Source organism: Podarcis gaigeae (assembly GCF_964106915.1).
Source record: "Podarcis gaigeae genome assembly, chromosome: 3".
In the NCBI taxonomy this organism is placed as follows: Eukaryota; Metazoa; Chordata; class Lepidosauria; order Squamata; family Lacertidae; genus Podarcis; species Podarcis gaigeae.
In genome coordinates this window covers 2,156,423-2,177,415 of record NC_139680.1, presented here as the reverse complement: position 1 = coordinate 2,177,415, position 20,993 = coordinate 2,156,423, and the positions used below count along the sequence as shown (strand labels likewise).

The window sequence follows — 20,993 nt, the reverse complement described above, 5'->3', positions numbered from 1 at the left end:
AGTAACACGCCTTGAGCAAACCCTTTCTGCTGCACCATAATGATGTGATCCAAAAACTCAAGGGTACCTTAAACAACAGCCTACCTGTTCTAGCCATGCTCAGGAATGCGGCGAAATCATTTTTATTGATTTAACCTTTACAGGAATGCTACATATCCTCCGAGTAAAACATTTCTAATGTATTTATAATATGATACACCTTTGAGAAGTCTAAATTAAAAAAGAAAAAAGATCTAACAGAATAAAACAGCCCCCCCTCCCTGCACTTCAAGATTATGTTCACTTTTCCAATAAGTTGATAAAACAAGTTTTCACAATTTTTAAGCCTACATTTAGCTTCAATGGACAGACACAGGAAAGTAATCCACCAAATGCTATTTCTACACAAGTACCACCTAACTAAAAGCTAGAGTCGGAGTAGTGATTGGTAGATTAAGCACATAGGTAGAAATCAAAATGCATTCACAACTTGTGACCCCAAGTCAATGCATTTTGGCCAAGTCCTTAAGAACCTGGCAAGCGAAGCAAGGGGAGATGCTATCCTTCGGAAGAGTTGTCATGCATGGCATCCTACATGCCCCCTCAGCAGAAAGAGGGCTTTTTCCCCTCTCTCTCCTCTTCCCGTGAGGCCCCTGCACCCCTGGAATTGTCTCGGAAATGTGGTCCATTTCTGAGCGCCTCAAATTTTATGACATTTGAAAGACAGGCTAAAGAAGCCAAGGGTGGTAATAGCCCAAGTATTCAGTTAATCAGTTTGTCAGTGAGCATGGATCTAAATTCCTAAATGGTGACGATAAGAAGAGACAATAAAAACATGACGGAGAGCCAAACTAGGCACAGCGACATTCAGCAACTGTATGAATCATTTTTAAAACGTGAACTGCAGGTGTGGGGAGAGTGATCTGGGGCAAAGGAGCCTTTATGCTTTTGTCCCTTAATGGAGCCCGTATTTTTACCTGAACAGGCTGATGCATCTGCAATTTGCTTTGCTGCAGGAGCTCCCATTTCCTCCAGTGGGAACCTTTTCCAATGCAAACAGCACATTGGGGATCCATATCACAGTAGGAGAGGAAGGGTTATGCCAGGGATGGGGAAAATGCAGCCCTCCAGGTGTTAGCGCACAACTGCCACCATCCATCCAGACCACTGGTGATGCTGGCTGTGGCTGATAGGGCAATATCTGGAGGGCCACAGGTTCTCCAACTGTGCTCTGTATAGCACTTCCACTCCCGTGCACAACAGATGGCAGACAGGTCACTGATACACTTTTAGTTGGCACATCTAGAATGAGGCTCCATGTTGCCTTGCACAAGAAGTGGGAGTTCTCATGTTCCCACTTATTGAAGCAGGGCAGCAAAAAATTCCCTGAAAATATACCCTAGAGAAAGAAGTCTAATCTTTGGAAACAAGTCCACTGAAATTAATGGGACTTACCCTCTAGGCCAGGGGTTGTCAACCTGGTCCCTACCGCCCACTAGTGGGCGATTCAGGATTCTGGGTGGGCGGCAGGGGGTTCTACGGCACAAGCTGAATCCTCCTTCCATCAAACACTGGGGGGCGGTAAGGAAATTTTACCATCAAGAAAGATGCATTAGTGGGCGGTAGGTATAAAAAGGTTGACTACCCCTGCTCTAGGCAATTCTAAAATTGAGTTGCATATACTAGCAAATCTTTCTCTGAAATATATTCTGGAGTGGATGCAACACACCTTAGTAGTTAAGATCAACATTTATCTGCATGTACAAGTGGGGCAGGAGCAGTCAGTTAGATAAGAGGGAGCGCTATAGAAGCCTAGCCTGGGAGTTGGATTTGTGTTGAGGGCATGGGTCTCCTAGCTTGAATTCTCCATTCCTTGTTATTGAAGCTACCAGCATGAGTTTGACCAAACTGCGGGAGGCAGTGGCGTGCTCTGGTCCAGGGGGTCACAAAGAGTCGAACACGACTGAATGACTAAACAACAACAACAACAATTGGTCTCTTAGCAGACTATGACTATCTTGGATAGGAGTGTGAAGAGCCCATCTCCCCTAGCAACTGCCTATCTTGTCAAAGGGAATCTGCCTCAATCTTGGCTGTGGGTCTTTACAATGACATTGGAAGGAGAAGTATTATCTTACTGCCAGTAATTAACAGATCACAAAGTTACCCCAACACTGCTGAATTATCAACTTTGTACCATTTTTTTTTGTTTTGTTTTGCTGATTCAGCCACCCTGTGTATGAGAAGGTTAGCAAAGCTGGATTTTAAATCAACAGGTATTCGTGTTCTTGCTCCAAGTAGTCAATGTACAGCAAATCTGTTTTACCAAGATACAGTAAAATCTACATATTGAAAGTTACTAGGCAGATATGGTACAGGAAGAAAGCTTAATTCTTGTGCTGGCTGTGGTGGTGGGAGGTGGGACTGCCCTCAACAATGGAAATATCTGCCAACGGTGTGAAAGTTGATGATGTGCCTGTGCTAGCAAGGATGGTGCAGTGCTGACCAAGGATATTCCAAACCTGCTTGCTTAACAATGCAGTTATGAGGTTGCAGTTAATGCTTTGGCTACCCAGGGATCTGTGTGTGTTTGACATCAGCTGTGTTGCAATGGCACTGTGTAAATCAAGCCCATGTATTGCATGTGGACCCAGGTTTGTAATCCAGGAGAGACATGTGGGCAGTTTGAAAAAGTTTCTTGAATTTGTGGTCTTGTCACTGTCATGTTGTTTGATTCACTGGGATATTATGGGAATGAACTATGTGTGTGTTGCTGTTGTTGCTATTACATTTATTACCCACTCTTCACCAGCAGGTCCCAGGTCAGGTTAGAACAGAAGTTCCCAAACTTCTTGAGTCACAGAGCACTTTTCAGCAGAGAAATTCATCACAGAGTACTATTGCTGCCCTTATGCCAAAGGCACCTGTTCCTTTTTCTGCTTCAGTCTCTCAGTGGAGCACTTGGAGATGCTCCGCGGAGAACAGTTTGGGAACCGCTGGGTTAGAACATTTTGAAATTCAGTATTAAAAACAAAGCATTGCCACAGGAACAGGGTCATTGAATACCACTTTGCATCCTAAAAGCTCTATGTAAATGATCAGTGGTACGGATTTACTGTTACCAAACTGCAAAGCTCTCCAGTGGAATGGGACCACCGCCAGGCATGATTATCATTTCTGTTTAATGGATCCTCAAGGCATGCATATTTCCTTTCTTTAGTGTGTGTGGGGGGGGAGAGTAAATACAGCAAATAAAGTTCTCTATTTTTTTCTCCGCATAGAAAACTAGTATATCAGGAAGAAAGGCTGTAGTAGCGTAGATTTCTGACCAGCAGGGTAGTTTTCTATGAGCCAGTGCAAACATGCTCTCAACCCATTGTTAGGAGATGATGAGCAGGCCATCAGGCCCCGTGCTGGCCTCCTCTCCTCTTAAGACAGTGAGGAAATAACCAATACATTATGAATGCCAAAGAAATAAAACTATTGCAGAGATTAGCCATATTGTACTGTAAAAAGATACCAAGTGTTCTTGATACCTGTCTGATTGCATTTTTATAAAACATCACAGTTGCATAGGAAAATAGGAAAATGCCAGGTGCAATTGAGAGTTTTATGTAAAGTCCTCATCCCCACTCCGAGAATACTCTTGACAGCATCAAAGAGTCATATTACAAGAATTACGAGAAAGGAAAGCAGAAAAGGGCGGCTTACAATAGCAATATGAAAGGCCACTACTCTTACCAAAACACTTGAGTTATAGCTCAAAATTTCATTTTTAAAAATATTTCTAGAATTTAAGATATTCCCGGACATGAGACTAGGGGACTGAAAAGTGCAGGGTTTTGACGACTGACAAGGAAAGAAGACAAACCCCAAACAATGCATATAAACCATAGCTGGGATGCAGAGATGTCCCTGCACCAACCAGCCATTTCTGCTTCATGCAATGCTCCTCTAACAGGTGGCAGATTCTTGGAGGACTGAGCTCTGGCCTTTGGATCCCAGACGTCTAGCTCTGGCCTTGATGGAGAGGTACAAGTGTACCACATTTGTGCATTTGAAGTGTTTCTGGGATATTTGTTTGTTTCCAGCTGCCCAATTCTTACAACCCCCTCAGCCCCAGGTGTTGATATTGTTTTTAAGAGCCTCAAAGTTGAATACGGACATTTTATTTTATTTCTCTAACAATGTAAAAGTCACCCTTCTAATCTTCAGCCTGTGAATCTTGAGTGAATCTTGGCCCATAAAGCCATTTCCCCCAAACCATGGCAATCCATCCATCAACTGTAATGCCAGGTTTAATCTTAAAGTTGCTGTGTGATCCTGTTCCTAGGAGGCAACAGGATTTCACAGTTAAGGCAGCAGGATTTAACCCCCACTCATCAGCTGATCCCTCCCAGAGCCTTCCCTGCCATAAGCTCATTTGGTCCTCCCTAAAACTAGAGAAATTAAATTTATATTCCATTTCTACTTCTATAACTTTTGAATTTTGAGACAAGAGAATGCTTGCAAATGTTTCATTGTATCAAAAAAAGTATTTTCATAAAATTTGTTTTAAAAAACAAAAACCAACTAACAAAATCTGCCTCTAGGAGCTTGGAGGTGTTCCTTACCAATAGTGACCCAAGCGGCTTCAGTGGCCCTGCAGAACCTTTTTGGGTTGGCTGGGGAGCTGTGACCTTTCCTGGACAGAAATAGCCTAGCTAGAGTGAGCTATGTTTTGGCAACCTTTAGGTTTAATTACTGCGATGCATTTTATGTGAGTCAGCCACTGAGAATAGTTCAGAACCTCAAACTATAGCAAAATTCATCTGCTAGAATTTTGGGTGGTTTACAGAGATGGAGCCCCATTACAACAGTTCTGAAGTAACTAAAGTGGACGCTCGGGTTGCAAACGTGATCTATGCAGGATGCACGTTCACAACCGGCAGTGTTCGCAACCCACATCTGCGCACATGTGGGTTGCGCTTCTGCACATCCGCAAAGCGCAATTTAGTGCTTCTGCGCATGAGTGACCTCCAAAACCCGAAAGTAACCTGTTCTGGTACTTCCAGGTTTCGGCGGTTCGCAACCCGAAATAACGGAAACTGAAGCGGCTGTAACCTGAGGTATGACTGTACACTAAATCTCTATTCACTACTGAGGCTACTCTAAGGTTCTGGCGCTTACCTTTAGATCTCCAAATAGCTTGGGCCCCAAATATCTGAAGGAGCACATCCTTTTGTATCAACTTGCCCTTGCTTTAAGATCACCAGAGGCCCTGCTCCATGGCAGCTCTCCATTTATGCACGTTTGAAGCACACACACGGCTGTGAAAGTGGCATGAAAAGAGGGGAAAAGGCCCTAAAAGAGTGTGTGAAAATGGCAAAAATGGTGCCTAGCAATCCCATGGGCCTTTGCACCAATCTTTCAGGCATGTGGAGAGTTGGAATTTGAGCAAAGAGGTTTGGAGGGAATAATGTGGTGGAATCCGGTGGAATTTTTGTTATTTAAATGATTTTCAATGGTTTCCATAGCTTTAGAGGATGTTTGCAGGCTTTTTCAATGGTGTTCACAATATACACAATTTCACATAAACGTGCAGTGCCTCGGAACATAACCCCTACATAAATGGGTTGTTGCCTGCATTAAGGTGAGCTACTTAGTTAAACTGAGATCCCAATGAAAAGTCATGAGTTAGTTCCCATTGATTTTAGTGGGAACTAATTACAACTAAGGGACGCGGATGGCGCTGTGAGTTAAACCACAGAGCCTAGGACTTGCAGATCAGAAGGTCGGCGGTTCAAATCCCCGCTAAGGGGTGAGCTCCCGTTGCTCGGTCCCAGCTCCTGCCAACCTAGCAGTTCAAAAGCATGTCAAAGTGCAAGTAGATAAATAGGTACCGCTCTGGCAGGAAGGTAAATGGCGTTTCCGTGCACTACTCTGGTTCGCCAGAAGCGGCTTAGTCATGCTGGCCACATGACCCGGAAGCTGTATGCCAGCTCCCTCTGCCAAGAAAGCGAGATGAGGGCCGCAACCCCAGAGTTGGTCACGACTGGACCTAATGGTCAGGGGTCCCTTTACCTCTAGGAGCTGATCCTTTCTTATCTGATTGTTCAAGACTTCCATCACCAAGATAAATATCAGTGGTGACAGTGGGCAGCCCTGTCTAGTTCCCTTGTTTATTTTGCACTCCTCAGTAATTCTTCCGTTGATGATCAATTTTGCATATTGTTCCGAATAGATGGCATTTATTCCTTTACAAATATTTTTTCCCAGTCCGATTTCTTCCATTAATTTTTTCATAAACTTCCAGGACATGTTGTCAAAAGCTTTTTCAGCGTCCACCAACATAATAGCTGCTGGTTTGTCAATTTTTATATCCAAATATTCTAATACATTAATCACACATCTAATATTGGATTGCATAAATCGTCCGGGAAGAAATCCGGTTTGATCTTTATGAATTATCTCTTTCAGGACCATTTTTAATCTATTTGCAAGAATGTCTGCGAATATCTTGTAATCGTTATTTATCAGTGCAATGGGTCTGTAATTGGCCATGTTTGAGGCATCTGTTCCCTGTTTGTGGATAAGAGTAATAAAGCTGTCCTTCCAGGTTTTTGGTAGCTTTCCATTTGCCAGAATATTATTCATTAGGTCTTTCATGGGAAGAAATAATGCTTGTTCTAACTTTTTATAGTAATTAGCTGGGAGACCATCTGGGCCCGGTGTCTTTCCTAATTTTGATCTCTGTACAGCTTGTTGCACCTCCATAGCTGTTGTTGGTGAGTTCAAGATTCCAGTTTTTTCCTTAGGTATTATTGGTAGTTTATTTTTGCCCAAATAATCAATTATTTTTTCCAGAGTCTCTGGACCTTCTTTATATAGTTTTCCGAAAAAACTAGCAAAGTTTTTACTAATTTCCTTAGGTTCCTGAATCCATTTGTCTTCAATTTTAATTTTATTGATATCTTCCTTTTTCTTCTTTAATTGCCAGGCCAGAAGTTTGCCAGGTTTATTTGCAAACGCAAAATTTCTATGTCGCAACCATTTTATCTTCCATTCTATCTCTTCGTTTATTATCATGGAGAATTGCATCTGTAAAATTTTTATATTTTGCTTAATTAGTTCATCATCTGGTTTTTGGAAAAGGATCCTTTCCTTTTTTCTAATTTCCTCCCAGATCTCCATTTTTTTCTTCTCCTTTATTTTCCTTTGGAATGTGTTTTGTTGGATTAAGAAGCCTCTTATGACGGCTTTACCCGCGTCCCAAACCGTCTCTAGATCTACTCCTTGATTTAAATTAAACTTAAAATATTCTTCTAAGATTTGCTTGGCCTTCTGTACAGTGTTTTCATCGTTTAACATACTCTCATTAAGTTGCCACCTTTTAACCTTGTCTTCTTTTCCTTTAAAGTTAACCCAGACCGCACTGTGATCTGAAATTGTCCTTGGATGGATTTCTGCTTTTGTAATATTATTTAATAAATCCTTTGTTGTCCAGATCGCGTCGATTCGTCCCGCCAATTTATGTGGCTCTGAATAGTGTGTAAATTCTTTCTCTGTTGGATTCTTAAACCTCCAAGCGTCAAACAAATTCAGGAGTTCTATTAATTGGAAAAATGTAGTTGGGAATTTGTTCTGCCTCTTTTCTTTCTTCTTTATTGTTCTGTCCATGTTTGGATTGACTACTCCATTAAAATCTCCTAATAATATAATTTCCCCCCCCCTAAATATTCTATGACTTTTTCTTCCAAGAATTGATAGAATTCGGATTTTCTTTCATTTGGTGCATAAATTCCAATAACTATCACTTTTTCATTATTGATCTTAACTTCTATAATCACTGTTCGACCTTTTTCATCATTGTAAAGCAGTTTTGGCTCCAGCTGAGGTTTTACATAGATTACCACCCTTCTCTTTTTTTCTTTACTTGATGCAATAAACTCAAGCCCCAGTCTTTTATTTATTAATACTCTTTTATGTTTTTCCGCGACATGATTTTCTTGCAGACAGATTAGATCATATTTTTGCTTAACCAGAATATGTTCCACCTTGTTCCTTTTTGATTTTTCATTTAAACCATTTACGTTCCAAGTAATAAATTTATAATCCATACTTTATTTATTATGATACGTTAATGAATTAAAAAAATAAAAAAATAAATTTACACATTAAAGGTCTCAGTATACGTTTAATAACTTCCCTTCTTAGATCTGTCTCCTAACTCTCAACTGTTCAGTTTCCTCTGATTCTCCCAACAAATGCCTTTTCCCTCTGAGCTCTTTCCAGTACTTTCTCCAGAACTTGTCCGCATCTAATGCCGACAAGCACTTTCTACGTTTCCCTTTGAAGAAAAAGGAGCATTAGATACTATTAGGAGCATTAGGTACTATACAACTGAGGGCCTTTCAATGGACACCTTGGTCAACCAGCAGAAGGATAATGAAGAAAACTCTCAACAAATGCCTTGTCTCCTCTTATAATCTTCACTGATGCCACAGGATTCCTGGTCAACTTGTTATAATGCTCAGCTTTCTTACAGTTTAAATCTGTTGCCAACATTTTCTGATAAACCTGCTGTGCTGCACCATACAACTGTCCTATAAACCACTCTTTGCCTTCTTCATGGCCTATCCCACTCTACTAAACCTCTTTTTGAAACTCAATGGGCAGGAGTCATTTAGTCAAGAAAAATTTTCTAACCTTCATGGCTGCCCCCCCCCCCCCCCGCAAATTAAAAACAAAATGGCAGCAATACTACAGAATTGACAACCTGGAGATGAAGCCCAAATTCATTGCGTCTTTCAGTGCCAACAGTTGAGTAAAGTTATTTATGTTGAACAATAAGCTATTGTATTTCTAATACTGCTGAAAGGGTGCAAGCTATTAAATATAGATTATTGTACTTATCATGGATGGCAGCATGAAAGTTATGTTAATCAACAGCAGCACTACAATATACTTCTACTCAGTAGTACCCTTCCAAGATAAACACTTCCAGAATGTTCCAAAATGTTTCATCTTTCTCCATATTTCAGGTATTAGAAACCCTTTAGCATTTTAATTTGCCTCCCCATGAGCTTTTCCAATTTTATGTCATTATTATGGGAATCTGGACACATTATTGTTGCAACTTCCACCTCTTGCATGCAGTGCTTCCAAAATACAGGGCATTGAGTAAAATCTCAGTGACTCAAGTTAAGACATCACACCTGAGGAAAGGGATCACAACTCAGTGGTAAAGCACATGTGCTGCACACACAAGGTCCCACACACAAATGCATTACATCAATTCAGTAACTCCCACTACAGTTTAACAAAAAATAACAGCACCAGTTTTTCTTCTGACCCAGATTCTGCTCATGATACAGTTGTGGGAGATATTCAATTCCGATCACATTTAAAGGTGAATTACCATATTTTTTCCATCTATAAGACACCCCCATGTATAAGACACCCCCTATTTTGGGGGACTCAATTTTAAGAAAATGGGGGAGATGGCCCAGAGTGTAAGATCCCCCAAAATTTTTGACATTATTTTTTAGGAAGAAAGCCTAGTCTTATACATGGAAAAATACAATAATTAACTTTGCCCTTTCCAAAACAATATGAGAATCAAAACACAGCTGTCCTGGAAAATTCACACTTATCCAAATTTTGTTATATGTTTGCATATGTTAAGGGAAAATATGTGAATAAATGAATATATTAGTGAAAATAACATACAAAAATGCATTATATCAGGAGAGGTTGCTTCCAAAAATGTGTACATCAGTCAAAACTACAAACAAAAATCTGTCCATTAAGAAAAAATTACACTAAAATGCTGAAGAACTTTCATGAGGATTTTTATTATTAATTCCAATTGCTACAGAAACATGGCAAGGTTAAGACTGGAAAGGTGTGAAACGCAAAGATTCTTTTAGTCCTGGCTCAGGGCATGTGCATGTATCCTTAGGGCCCACCCAATTTCTTTTAAGACAAGCTGCTCCTGCCCCCTTAATACGTCCACCACCCAACAAGGGCACCTAGAGAAACACATGTATTGCCTGCCCACAATGCCCTGTTAGCGACTGGCCAGAGCCTCTTTCAGAAGAGTTTTCATTTCAGCTGGCTTGTGGGGTTCAGACTAAGCATTCAGTTGCGAAGGAGATGTTAGTGCATACTTTATTTGGTTTTCTGTCTAGTTTGTTTCTTAGGCATGGTAGAGCCATAAACCCTCATTACAGCAGATCGTGCAACTTACAGCCTCACTGCAGTAGCCTATAGAGCCCTATCATGAAGATACCAATGTGATTATTTAAGTACAAATAGTTCAGACTGACAAGGATATCAGCCTTTTAAACACATTTTCATGACAGAAGAGCAATGCCTTGAAACACCAACAAAAATATCAGTGTGCCTAAGTGTGCTTGCCTTGACCTGGCAACTTACTCAGAGGGTGACTTCGTTGCTGTGCCTCAACTTCAGTTCCCATCTGCAAAATGGAAAACTAAATTATCTGCCTCATGGAGCTGTGATTAAATATATTAGATAAGATGTAAAGTACTCTGGGCACCAGAAGAGCTATAGAAGGTTGGCATTTGGTATAATCGTTAACTTGTGCACCGAGCTATTTAAAGCCAAAGAAGTACATTGTACTCTGAAACCAAAGCCAGCCTGTTACTCACAAGTGCAAAGTTGCATGATTCTATTACGCACACTTCTGACTCTGCATTCAGCTCAATGTAACAAATACAAATTGATTCATAACTAATTATGTTACAAGAAGATTTGGTTCTCAAGTTTTGTTCTGTACAGCACTTCAAAGTATTTTTTCACCAGTGACTCTGAATCATGATCGGGGGAGACAATGGAACATCTGTTAACAATGCAGGATTGACTCAACAAAAGAATGATTATTTAAGGGTCCCCTTCCATGAACGACCCTTGAAGACTATGGGTCAGCACAACTTTCCCTTACTGAAACCTATTTTTAGAACTAGAAAGCCATTGACTCCGCCCCCCCCAAGAGGGGGTGGCAGAATGACTGAAAATGATAACAAGTATTATTTTTTATGTATAAAAAAATCACATGATCTGGAAGAAAAGCAGACTGCACCAAAAGAAGTTAGAGATGAACACTATCACTCAGAAGAGAGCACTTCCAGGCCTATCGGTAGGCCAAGTGAGGGGGCTAGCCCTGCAGGTGGCATTGAGTGCTAGGAATGGGCAATAAATTGCATGATATTCTATTTGTTATTTCACTTTGGATGCCAGTGGAAAAGAGATGCACTTGTGGGATTTGCTGCCTCAGGTGCCAAATAACTTGACTGGCCTGGGATACTCTGCGCCATGACTGATGAGGGGGTGTCAATTGCTGCCCCCCCCCTTATACAACAAAAGGGAGAGAACAGTAGGCAGAAGCATATGCCGGTATGCAATGTCATGGCTTGATGTCAACTTTTACTTTAAGAAAAAATAAAAAAGAGGGAGAAAAATTACTGCAACAATGTGAGTGAAAATAGCCGCTCCCCAGTCCCATGGTGGGCCAAGTTGGTGGCCCAGCACATGCCCGCCGCCTTCCTCCGGCAGCCACACTGCTCCACCGGCCACTGCTGCCCTGCTGCCAATGACTGCCAAGGCTGCTTTTTCTGGGTTTGAAGCAGCCTATCCGTGGCAGCCTGGGGGGCAGGGCAAAGGGGGGTGAACAGCCTTCACTTCAGTCCGCCTGTGAAGGGTAAGGAGGGGCCGGTGCAGAGGCCAGCAGAGCAGCTGGCCCCAGAGCGTCTTCAGCATAATTGTGATCAGTAAAGTATTTTTTGCATTTATGCCCATTTCCCCAAGAAGCTCAGGGTAATGCACATTATTAGTCTCTCCCCCATTTCTATTTTCACAAGTGGCCAGAGACCATCTTGGCTGTGAGTCTGGGAAGAGCTGCTCCCTGCCTTGCAGGCCTTTTCCCACCTGGCCTGGGAGGGTGGGGCCTGGACTGACTCCAGCTACAAAAGCTAAGGCTGCTGAACAGACTCCTGGGCTGGGGTATAGTTTAGTGCCCTAGGGTGGTAGTGACCTCGGGTGCACTTGGGGGCGTTTTAATTTGGGAAAACTGGTATGCAACTACAGGCAATCCCCAATTTGTGCTGGGGTTGCGTTCCAGGTCATTGTGTGCATTGGCCAAGTGCCCCATTACGTCCTCTTCTGGGTCCGAAAATGGCCTGCAGGTGTACACAGGCAAATTGGGTTGTCTGCAATACTTTTACATATTACTAAATTTATAAAAAGGAAGCACTCTGAATATCTGAAATACACCATATAACTACTAAGTTTGCATGTATTTTAAAAAATACATCCCAGCAGGAGCATCGGAGGAAGGGCCTCTGAACCACCATTTTGATTTTATTTCTCTTTGAAGAAACTCTAGCCAGTCAGGAGTCTCTCAGAAACGCATTGAAAGTTGCACGACATTAGGGCTGGACACAAAGAGCCTCAAGTGGAGCAAACCAAAGGATGTTTGGTTGGCATGGGAGTTGGGGGAGAGCAGAATCTGGTTTTGCGACTGGACTGTGAGGCTTTTATAGTCAGAGGAGGAAAGGAGACTCTTGGTGGCAAGCTGCCTCCATAAATGTTTCGCTGGCATCATAAAAGGGCAGGGAGGAATCTGGTGTCTTCCTGGCTTGGACTGCCCTGTTTTATTTATTTATTTTTATTTCTTTGTTTTATTTATTTATTTTACATATATTAAATTTTGATATGGGCTTCTGCAAATTAATTAACTGCCATTAGGAATATTCACTATTTTTAAGGAAACAAAAAACTTAGCAGTAGTTTGAAGAGGACCATAAGTTAATTTTCTTTCTGAATCCAGGACTGTGTATTTCATAAGGGGGAAGGAGCGTAGTTGATAACAGAGGGACCCAGGCACTGGTAACCTGAATAGCAGGGGTTGTGTGGGGTGGTTGCATACGTCCAGACGCAGCTTTGAGTAGGTAGATGCAGTTGATCAAAAGGTGAAGGAATTCTGAGTTAGGCAAATACCTTCTTTTATTAAATTCAAGAAACTTAGACAACTTGAAGAATTCAGCATCACACTATTACCACTGTTCTGTCAAATCAGCTTGGCAAACAGAATGATCCCCCTTTCCTGTGCTTTGGGGGTGTCTATGACCCCTTCATAGCTCATCTGGAGGGGTGCAGGGGGGGGGGGAGCCTCCTTGTGCACACAGCAGTCCTTACTTCCTCCAAAGGGATTTGTTAGGTGAATCCTTCCCTTTGTGTGACGGTCTGGGTGCCTGCCCCAGTGGAGGACTGGGGGAACTTGCTTCCAAAGTATTTTGAAGTGATCATAAGGTGTGAAAAGTTTGGATTTTTTAGATTCTGACTTCCTGTTTTTCCCCACCAGCCGTATCTTTTTCTCTGAGCAATAGGAGCTTAAAGTTTGGGGGGGGGGTGATAAAGTCTGGAGATCTTTAGCCAATGATTATTACCCATGGTTGCCAATCAAGGAGGTTCTTTTTGCATACCAGGGAATAAGCCAGGTGTGCCTGAAATATAAAGGAATATTACTGAATCGAGTATGTGCTGTTTTCTCCATTGGAGTGATACAGTTTCACACATGTAATAGTCAACTATACTGAGGAGTAGGCATCATTAAGCTGTGATTACTAACATAATCTTACTCCTTTTACTGAGCAGTAAGCCATACTGTGTTCATTTAAGGGGGTATAGAATTGAACCCTAGTCTTCCAGCCCCTAGCCCAGCACTCAAATTATTACATTTCTATGAATATAGATCTATTTTGTTCCTTTTTAAGATAAACTTTCCTAGCACTGGTATTACTAACACAATCCTATTCAGTTTATTCAGAAGTAAGTGTTGTCTTCTGTGAGGCTTGTTCCTGAGAGTATGCACAGGGCTAAAGCCTTTTGTGGTGCCTATAAATGTTAGTTTTTTCACAACTCATTCACTGTTTGTGCGTGTGCATGTGGTTTTTTAAAAACAGAACTGAGAGAGCATTGAACGAGCAGAGACCTGGGTTTCTATTCATTGCTGAGGAGGTATGACTTACCTCTGTGTACACTCATGACAGCAAGCACTGGACTAAAGCTCTGTTAGGGGCTATGTATTAATAAAATTGCAATTTTGAAGTGTCCACTGTTTCTGTGAAACAAAGGAAGTTAGACAAAGAACCAGAACAAGTGGAGGCTACACAACTTTCATTCTACCAGCGAAGCAACTCTAAACCAAAGTAAGCCACATCTCAGCTGAGTTAGCTGCTATCTGTAAAAGTTCCATCTCCACAGTATGTTTTCAAAAAAGGAGATTGGAGAGGAAAACAAAATTTGCCAACACCCCAACAGGTCTGGTGAACTTGCATGAATGTGCATGTGAAATTGTTTGCCTGTTCCCAAAGACCCTAGTTGGTGTTATGGGGAATTCCAAGCAAATTTGCTCCCTGACCCCATGTCTCTTTATAAGCACAAGAAAAAGGTCGTCAACAACGCATTCAGACTTTAAGTTATTTTTGCACAATGCAGTCTCAGCAAAGCTTCTGGGTTCAAACATGGTAAACAAGGACAGAATGGAATGGAGAAATCCTGTACAACCTCAAATTACAGCCTGGTTAACCAACACTCTCATGGGCAAGATCATTACTGCCATTTCCTTCCAACGTTATCCAAAATTAACTCAAGAGAGAGAGGGAGATGATGTTACTGATGGACATAACAAAAATGACATACAGATTTCAATGGTTTCAATTTTAGGAAGCATAATGAGGAATTAGCAAAGCTAAAGCACAGAAGGTCACATCCAAGCTAGAAGATGGGTTGTCAGTGGTACAGGGTTGGCAACCTATGCGTTTTCATAGTTGAAGTATATTTTGCTCCACGAGCAAGCTATTTTCTGGGTAATCTGCACAATAAAGTCACTACCTAGTCATAAATGCTCCACAACAGGCATGGAAAATATGCATATTGATATGACTGAGGCACTGCATACAAATATTTGAAGAAATCTCTCTGAATTTCACAGGGTTTCTTTCCTCTCTATGAGTAAAACTTAAGCCAAACCTATCTCAGCTTAACAAAAATTCTATCTGGTAACCATGTGGGTCAGAACTGGTTCCACATCCAATCCATTGGCTACCTCTACTTTAGAAAGTTAAAAGGATCAAGCTATTCCTGAAGTTGCTGGGAAATCACCCACCACAAAGAGAAAGGCGGCAAATTGATGACTGACTCCAGAATCTTCATTTAGTTTTGGTTAGAATTCTTTTTTTACACTGGATGGGGGACTTGAACATTTTACTTTACCAAAATGTTTAATGCACAAAAATCAATGAATGATAAAAATCAAACCAATAATTTAAACTCTTATTTAAAACAGCAGGTAGTACTAGGGAAGAATAAAAAGCCTGCAAGAGAAAAAGGCAGAAGTTGCTATAAGCAAATACTTAGTATTACACAATTTTTTTTTTGAAAGGCACAAGTAATATTTGCTGTGAGCTTGTGCTGTTCTTATTTGGTGTAATCTACCCTTATTCCTTTCCTTCAGTTATTGTGACGTCTTGGATGTGTTAGTGTAATGTTTGCTCCCATGTTTGTGCATTCCTTGGCATCAAAAACTGTTCTAGCAGTTGATAATGTTTCTTCTGTTTTGGATGTTATTGCGTCTTCTGGCTTAATCCCCCAGTAGAAATTACTGAAACCCAAGCCCCTCGTTTTGGAAGTTCTTTTATTCCTTTTGACAAAACACTGAGATTCTTAGGTTGGAGAACTCAGCATATGAAAATACTTTAAGGAAAACAACTGTTTTAATTATCACAAGAACATGAAGAACTAACATTTTAAAACATATTAATCCAATGTTAAATTGACTATATTAGCCTCAGTCCATCTCCAATTGATTTTAACGTACAGTATATATATATTTTAGTGGCAACAAAATGTAGTACATTACATCTGGATTTCAACTTTTTATAACGTAAAATGCAGTTAACACAAATATGGTAACTACTATTATAAACAGCAGATAGCTTAACAGTCCCCCATTCTCTTTTTCTTGTCATTAAGCAACTTCAGTCTAACCCAGCCTTTCTCAACCTCAGGTTCCCCAGGTGTTCTTGAGCTACAGTTCACATCATCCCTGACCACTGTCCCTGCTGCCTAAGAGAGATGCAGTCCAACAACTCCTGGGGACCCACGGTGGAGAAAGGCTGGTCTAGCCCATGGGTGGGGAACCTCAGAACAAGGGCAGTCTGACTCCAGGCCTTTCTCTAGCCTTTTAACTCACCCCGGGCCATAACCCTCACATGCTCCTCAGGGCCTTCTGCCTGGCTGGAATATGTCAGTCCACATACATCAAGGTGGGGGTGACTGATGTGTGTGCCCACATTTCTACAGAAACCTCTGACTGGGTTGTTGCCTACACGTGAGAGTTGGTCTGCCCACTTTTTCCTCTGTCCGTGCCCACCATTGCCATGAGCCCCATGGAAGATGCCCTCTGCCTGAAAAAACAAACAAACCCCACCTTAGCCATGACTTAACAGCCACATGCCCTCGTTCAGCGGTTCCTTCCAGGTGAAGAAATTAATTTGCACATAGATGTTTGCTACTTAGAAGAGTTTTCCTATTCACGTCAATTAATGGGCAGCTCCACAGGAGCAAAAGGATGCCTGCGCCAAAGGACATACACACCCCAGCACCTCCATGTCTACAAAGGGCTCTGTTGTAGGAATATTAGCATAGTAGGATGGATATGTTGTGGCTTCATCCTGCTGATTATAATATAATCATATAATCAGCTTGATGAAAGCACAAAATACTCTCATTATATTTGCCATTTACTTAATGTGATGCTTCAATACAAAAAGACAATCTGAAATAAGACTAAAAACCTGGAGCCTTTTAACACAGTAGAATCAAATATGGCTTGAGTTTTAATTTACTAATACCCACACATTTTGCCTGTAGTACACAATTAATGACAATTGAAGACTAATCATTAAATTGTAATTCTACTAGTAGATGCCTGCCAAAATTGTACTGCAAAACAAGAGGGAGAGAATCAGAAAAGTCACTTGAACTTCTTTATTTGATTTCATCACTCAGTGTACATTTCATCCCACAAGAGAAATAGTAGTGGGGGGAGGGTTTTTTTAAATCATCAAACCAGCACAAGGGAAGAGTTAAAGTACATCTTCCAAACTGCTGCAGTCCCAAATGGAGCACCCCCAGTTGCTTTTAAACTTATTTTAAAAACAGCATGAAATCCAGTCACAGATATTTTGCTGCTATGCCTTGTGTCCTTGATTGGTTACTGCAGCCATGGAGCCAAATATTTAGCTCACAGAATCACAGAACTGTATAGTTGGAAGGGACCCCAGGGTCATCTAGTCCACCCCCTGCAATGCAGGACTCTCAGCTAAAGAATCCATGACATACAACCTCTGCTCAAAAACCTCCAGTGGAAGTTTTTAAGGTCCACCACCTTCTGAGAGAGTCTGTTCCACTGTCAAACAGCTCCTGCTGTCAGCAAGGTCTTCCTGATGTTCAGCTGGAATCTCCTTTCTTGTAACATTTGACGTGCATTACTGGCAAGCCAGGTGCCCTTCATATCAAGAAGCCAAGAACAAACCTTGGCTTCCCAGCTGTGATTTGTTTGAAGAAACAAGCCCTGAGTGCTGGTTCAGACATGACGCTAGCTAAGCCAGCCGCTCTGTGGTTTGGCCCCTCTTCAACTGAGAGAGAATGGAAGTAGCAGCCTTTGACCTGCATTCACCGGCTTGAAGCTTGTGCACAATATGGTTAAAGTAAAGGTAAAGGTACCCCTGCCCGTACGGGCCAGTCTTGACAGACTCTGGGGTTGTGCGCCCATCTCACTTAAGAGGCCAGGGGCCAGCGCTGTCCAGAGACACTTCCGGGTCACGTGGCCAGCGTGACAAAGCTGCATCTGGCGAGCCAGAGCTGCACACGGAAACGCCGTTTACCTTCCCGCTGGTAAGCGGTCCCTATTTATCTACTTGCACCCGGAGGTGCTTTCGAACTGCTAGGTTGGCAGGCGCTGGGACCGAGCAGCGGGAGCGCACCCCGCCGCAGGGATTCGAACCGCCGACCTTTCAATCGGCAAGTCCTAGGCGCTGAGGCTTTAACCCACAGCGCCACCTGCGTCCCCACAATATGGTTAATCAAACCCTAATTTTATGTCCAAACCTGGCCTGTAAGTAATTAAGTAATGGGGTGGCTAGCAGGTCTGGCAAGTAACAGGCCTAAAATAAACTAATGGTCAATCGTATGTGAACAAGATCAAAATTAGTTCTATACAGAACAATATTGCTTCCTAATGATGCAAAGATGGAGGAAGGTTTCAGTGAAATCAATATACCTCAAATAAATGCATTTTAGAAGTAGCCTGTAAATTATGTGGTGCAGTTTTTTTTAAGTTCCTGAAGGATTCTAGATAAGTTCTTGTGGCAACCTATTATAGAGCAGAAGCCAAAGGAAACAATTTTAATATTTATGTCCACAGTCTATTCCTGACATGTAATTATTATTTGCTAATAGTATATTTTTTTCAAGAAAAATGCACACAAATAAACCTACTGGAAGAATTCCACCAGCTCCAGTGAAGTCAACAGAAGAGTTGGTGAAATGTATCTCAGAATCAAAGTCTACTTGTTTGGATTGCTTTTAAAAGTAGAAACAGCACTAGGTCCAAAACAGTATGAAGATGTCTAGGTCTTCACTTACATAGCCAATAATAACTTCTGCACTGACAGGAATTGTGTGTATATTGGCGGGGAGGGGAGTTAAGAAAGTGCTTAATCGGGAAGTCAGCAATTATATAAAAATAAAAGCGTCTCTGCTACTTGCCCAAAGAATCAGTTTGGCCTACAACAGCTCACTAGACTCGTGTCCTTTCCTTGATTTCCAAGCCCAAGTAATGTTCTGTTATATTTCCTCCCAGTCTGAATATCAAAATATGAATTATTCATTTTAGATAAACGCTTTTAGGGAAACAAACTTTAAAAAGTCCAAGAATTGCCAAGGGAAGGGAAACCTAAGATAAAAAATGTATTTGAAATGAAACATAATTGTATCATTTCCTAGCAAGGCCTCACTTAAGTCATAGAAACTTTATGAGTGAATCCTAGAGTTTCCCACTTACATATTTTGCTGTGGCATATTTTTTCCAGCATGGCACTGATTAAGTGCTACTATGCCAATAGTGTTTGGGTTTCCCATATAATTGGATATTTATGTGCAGGCTACTGAATACCTGGAGCAATGGGTGTTTGGATCACAGTCCTTGACATACAGGTCAGTCACAAAGTTGTTTTTTTAAAAAAATGAAACTTCTAAATTATGGAACCCCGTTATGAGCTTTTCTCTGTGCTACTACTATACATGACGTGCTTTTGATGCACTTTGAAACGCTCTGCTTTAGTATTTTAGAAATTGTCATGCAGAGACGCCCTCTACCAAACAGCCAAGAATAAGCCAGTGCGCAAGCATTCTAAGACACAAAGAGGGTCCTCTTTCGTGTGATTTTTGGAAATAATTCCACAACTGCTTGGGTACTGCATGGCAATTGCCATTGCACACAGGCTGGTGTACACCCACAGTTGCAGCAAGTAGTAATATCTGTACGTGCCTGGTGTTCAAGGCTGGTATAACTTCTGTCTACTGGGATAGGAAACATTAACTTCTCAAGACTAAGAAATATGTAACAAGGAATAAAGATATGGATGGCAATACAATCCCACCACCCAAAAAAGAAGACCCACTGGACAAGAGCCAGGTACACTTCACTTCTAAAGGCTTCTAAGTAATTAGTCAGGGAGGGAGGAATCACCCATTCACTGTTCTGGACAATACCAATGGCCTTTGCCCCCACAGAAACCAAACTATTGCTGAGAGAGCAGCAGCAACCTATTTTTCCAAAGCTTGATACTAGCAGCAGTGGTTTAAATTCACCATCTTCTGCCTTCTAGCACTAAAAAGGCAGAAAGCTAAGAGCAGCCAGAACACTGCACCCTGCTCTTCCTTCCAAAAGTAAATCCAAAATGGCTATCTGTTTTGAATAACTACAGACTCAGTCACACCCAGACACATTTGGGCGATATCTCCAGGTGCCTGTTCTCAGCCCCTAAATATGACAATGTGTCAGTTGGCATTATATCTATTTATAACGACACCACTTTCAAACCTAATTTAGTTCTGAGGCTAACATACATTAGCAGTCCAAGTGGTCCAAACTGTGTTTACATGAGTAATTCTGACATAACCGAACTTTTTACTGAAAAAGAATAAGCTTTGAATGGTTATAATTATTGTCTGCTTCTTTGAAGACAGATGCTGTTCTTTAGAGTGACAAGAAGACATTTATCCCAGCTTTAAAAGTGTATACAATTCTTTTCCAGCAGATGGGTGTAAAAATTCTTTAAGCATATTACCTCATTGCTATACAAAATCAAGCACCATAACTGGTGTACAGCACTCCCAATAGCAGCAAATTATGTAGGTGCATGGCCAATTACTATCACTAAAGAGTTAGGGGGGTACATTCATAATAAAACTAAACAAATGCAATACAAAAATGGACCTGCCCTGCTCTCCATCTGCAGTTCTGAGAGAAGAGTAAAATCTTAAGTCTTATGCTGAACATTCTCTTTTAACTCCTTGATAAATCAGAAATAATGATCCATAGAGAAAGAACTCATTAGCTTGAGTTCTCTCCACTTTCTGCAGACCAATACATCTTGGATTTATATAAAAGAAAACATGGCATGTGCTGGCAGGTCAGCCTCCCTGATTAATAGGTTGCCTTCCACCAAATCAAGATTTGTAGCCTGGCCCATTGTAGAAGGCAACTAATCAAGCTTTAAGTATGGAATTCTCCCAATTATGGAATTTTAAAAATATGAAGCCAACGACTTTATGAAAATCTAGGTATTCTGAGATAAAACAACAACAGTGTTCCAGTCTTGTCACAAATTAGAACTGCATCACTATGTCATTTTACAGTAAATTTCTGTTCTTTGTAAGAA

At 41.3% G+C, this 20,993-nt stretch overlaps 2 protein-coding genes across 17 annotated transcripts in view; one reads left to right on the top strand and one right to left on the bottom strand.

Moving 5' to 3' along the window:
* Nucleotides 1-20,993, top strand: part of RUNX2 (RUNX family transcription factor 2) — a gene marked incomplete at its 5' end in the record, with an annotated part of 222,332 nt that overhangs the window by 10,804 nt on the left and 190,535 nt on the right. The window lies entirely within an intron of this gene.
* Nucleotides 1-20,993, bottom strand: part of SUPT3H (SPT3 homolog, SAGA and STAGA complex component) — a 215,988-nt gene that overhangs the window by 170,776 nt on the left and 24,219 nt on the right. The gene's annotated exons all lie outside the window — the stretch shown is intronic.